The sequence below is a fragment of the Adiantum capillus-veneris genome, chromosome 17 (genome assembly GCF_014529385.1).
Source record: "Adiantum capillus-veneris isolate H3 chromosome 17, ASM1452938v2, whole genome shotgun sequence".
Lineage (NCBI taxonomy): Eukaryota > Viridiplantae > Streptophyta > Polypodiopsida > Polypodiales > Pteridaceae > Adiantum > Adiantum capillus-veneris.
In genome coordinates, this window is record NC_140947.1 from 134,872,226 (window position 1) to 134,876,612 (window position 4,387).

Sequence of the window (4,387 nt, forward strand, 5' to 3'; positions counted from 1 at the left end):
CAGTTGTGAGGTTTTGCCCTTGTCAGCGGATGTAACTATGATCTAGAGAAGATGCCATGGTTCAGCACGAGCATGGCAAGAATTTGTTTTTTTGGTTTTGATTATGTAATGCACTCACCATTATGAGTTTTTCAAAAAATAAAATTATATAACAACTTCTTGAAAAATTTTGGCCCCTAATAACCTAGATCCACAAGTTTTGAAGTCAAGCATAATGTGCCAAGTTTGTGGTTGCAATCACTAAGCCAGACCCAACATGGGCTGTTATGGTTGTGGCCATGATGGACAATATCATCTGTGCTCTCTAGGTGGGTAGTGGACAGGGCTTGAGATATAGGACAAGTTGCTTGCCCCTTGGTGGTCCAATTTGAAAATTGGGGGCACAACGGGTGGGCTAGTTTGGAAATACATCAGAGTAACAGAGGCCTTGGAATGGGGGGGGTATAACAAGGTACTTTAATAACTCTATATCTCATCAGTCCCTGTGGATTTCTAAAGCAAGAAGAATCCTTTTGAGTCCATTGTGGGGAGGGAGGTAGCCAGAAAGATCAATAACAAAGGACTCTATTGGCTGGGCCATTTTGGTACATCAACAGTGGAAACTCAAAAGAAACAGACCAACTAGCCTCCGAGTTTCACCTTAATGGGATTGAAAGATTGCTAGTAGAGCTTTGGAATGGATAGATAGATATTGGATGCCTAACTGTGCATCCAAGTTTGAATGGAAGGCATGACGATGGCCCATGATCATGTATTTCCTTAAAATACAAGCCAAAGATGCATAAGACTCCTTTATGGTCTTGAAGGATTGGTTTTTCCCCGTGAGTAAACATTGGGGCAGGCAATGGCTAGAAGTGAAGGTCCTTGCCAGAGGGATCAAGTCAGATAGATGCTCGCAATGTAGAAAGGCTAAGTAGGGCCTCCCTCACTTATTCATCATGGAGTGCCCAACAATCCGTGGCCTTGTAGGGATGATTTGCAAATGGGTCCAAAAGACCTGAAATATAGGTTTCTTCAAGAACAAACTCTCCTTGGGTGGGAAGGTATTTAAGAGCCAAGTGCTTATGAGCACACAAATTGTCAAATTTTTCTACTTCAAACACAATTGGAAGACCAAGAATTGTCAGGTCTATGAGAGCACCTTGAAAATAGCTAGCTTCACGAACATTATAGAAGATCGTAGGGAAATGATTTGTCACCTTTGGGAAGCAGATCAACTTTGAAGTATGGATCAAGGCAACTGATTTCGTATTGTCTGGTTAGCACAATCGTATCTATTCAATTTCCTCCTTGGGTCCTCCTTAGTGATGTGGGGGTGGCTCCCTTGATAATAGCTAATGTACCTTGTGTTTCTTGGAGACATCTTGGCTCAGCACGAGCATGACCAAAATCTGAAATTTCTTGTTTATGTTCAATTAGTTTACTCACCATTGTGGGTTTTGAAAAATAAATAAAGGTTTTAAAGTCAAGCATAGTGTGTAATATTATGAGTACATACAATGCATCAATTAGACAAAAGCACAAAGCTAGACTATAGAAAACATGATTTCATCCAATGCAAAATAGAAATTATGGTCTTTTTAATAGCTTATACAAAAATAGAAAATATAATTTCTTCATGAAGGATATAAATGTCAGACTTGACTAGGTCTCAATGTTCCTATATTGTGGTGGCATGATAGATACAAAGGCACCTATATAATTGTGTATACGTTAAGTGATAAATTTTTAAATGGCACAAAGGGTGACCACAAACACTTTGAGAGGTTGAATTGGAGAAAAATACTAATATTTTAAGTCCCATTTTAAAAATGGGACTTGAATAATTCCCAAAGTTCCTAAATATGACTTATATTCAGCCCCGTTTCACACCCTTCACAACCATGATCATAACCATACTCGGCCACAACCATTTTTAACCATATTCTCAACCAATCATTCACAACTCTATTCGGCCACATGAGCAACTTTTCCCATGATCTATCACATAATGATCAACAAGTATAGATCATACTTGAGTAAGCTAGGTAATATGTTAAGGCGCTTTACCCCCTTTTTTTTCTGAGAAAAAGATCCTTCTATTAGTTAATGAAACTGCCCATAGGGCTACAACCACCTCTTCAAGAGAGGGCTACAACAACCATGATGGGGAGAATCTCCCAATGAAAAAACCAGAATATGTAGAATGGGGTAGTGCTGGTTCTTTTTCTTCAAGAATTGTGACTAAGTGGTCATAAGAAGGTGCAAGTGTACTTAATAGTACTTCAACCTAGATGTAAGTGATGAGCTGTGTTAAAATTCTCTTAAGCCTATTCACTAGGCTAGCAATGTCCTCCGCTTCAATCATAGTAACTTTGTAAAGCTGTCTTTTAAGACTAACTTTGCTTCTTTTGGCCCTAGCTCCAAAATTACTCTCTAGGACATGCTAGGAATCATGTGCATGCTTACATTCATCTATGAAATTCACGTAGTTGTCATGCAAGGAGGTGATGATGATTCCCAATGCTTATTTGTCTTTGGCCAAATTCTGCGCACTTGCTATGAGTGTAGATGCCCTAGTGTGCAGTCCATCAGGTTTGGCTTGTTGCTCTAAGGCAGTGCTGATGACAGACCTCAAACAAATTTTTCATAAGGTAGCCTCTTAACTTCGTTTGCCAAGTGTGAATTCCCTCCCCATTGAATTTTTATTCCCTTGTCCCCCATTTTGTGCCAATAGAGGGGTCTTAGCTTAGGAGACTCTCCTAGCCAATGTGTGCCTCTTTACACGGTGCACAAATAAAGAAAGATGATTATTTATTTGCAAGTTATTGTGCTTGGCTGCAAGAATTGAAAAGATTTTAATGAGAAAGAGAGTAAGAGAAAATTCCTTTGAATTTTGTGAAGCTCCTCTTCACGGTCGGTGAAGCCCCTCTTCAAAAAAGTCACCTTTGGTTGATTTATTGGATGTCAGTGCATCGATGCTAGTGCAATGGGTGCAACTGGGGGTATTTCTAGTTGAAGAGACTCTCTTCAAGGAAGTGTCTACCCAATATGAAGGTCTTTGATGCAAGAAGCGCAAAATGGAAATTACAATGGGCTAAGTGTTTGTTGTCTTTGAGATGCTTGGTAGTGTCTGCGGGAATGACCTCTTGTAAAGAGGTATGGGGCTTTGAGAATTTTAGGGTGCTTTGCTGCAGCTTTGGTGGGAGCAAGCCTTAGAAGGGGTGGTGGCTCATTTGAAGACAATGGGCGTGGGAATGTGTTCCAAGCAATGGTTTGGTCAAGGGCGGTGGTCAAGGGCGGGCACGCTCCGGATAGCGCGGACAAAACGCCTGGCAATGGGGGTAGGGGCGGTCAGACCGGGCAGATGTCAGGCACACGCGGGTAGACGGGCAGGAGTGCGGGTAGTTGCCAGGCAGGCGCGGGCAGGAGCACGGGCATACGGGCAGTTTTCGGGCAGGCGGGCAGGAGAGTGGGTAGTTCTGGCAACCGCGGGCAAGCAGCCAGTTTCCACGTAGTGTGAGCATCCCCTTGTGGGTTTGACTACCTGAAAGAGAGGGCGGTCCCACATAGTTGAAGGTACAAAAAGTTCAGTGGGCATCAAATGCAATGGAGGTACACACACACACAAATTTTGTGTTGTTGATTTTGTTGTTGCAGACACAAAATGCGCAGAGGAAGAATGAAAATGGCTCACAAAAAATTGCCAAATTTAATCAAACCATTATTTGATAAATTTTGGGGTGATTTAAGCATGCACACGCTTGTTGGAAAGCTCTCAAGACGGGCTACGCACACACCCCAATTACAAATGCCAGTTTTGCTAAAATAAGAAGCAACTATTGGATGCAAAATGCAAGTTCTTGACAAAAATTAATGCACTCTTATGCTAATTAAGATTCCAATTAGCCAGTGAGTAGTGGCCCAAGAGTCTTTAGCTCAAGAACATGCTCATGCTAGCCAATGGAATACTAATTAGGCATGCGTTATGTAATAGGAGAGAAAATATAATGGATCTAGCTAATGATGATTAATGAATGCTAATTGTACAAACATGCAAATGCCTGATACCAAGCCTAGCTAGCACACCATAGCTCTAATACCAATTGTTGGGGAATTGTATCATGCTAGCTATGGTGGATGAAAGAGAAACATAACGTCAATGTGTGAGTGTGTGTGTAAGCAAGGTTATCACTCAAGTGAATTAGGTTCCAAGATAGAACTAGCTTGGACTCATAAACACAATCTTGAGTATTGACTTAGCTTAGCACAAGCTTACCATAGTCAAGCATGTAGTGCAAAATAGAGTTGTGTTTATTCATTCATGAAATTAGCTTTAAGTAGCTCTACAGCCTTGCTCCACAGCATGTGGGATAAATCCACTCTCCTCTCCTTGACTCACACTTTA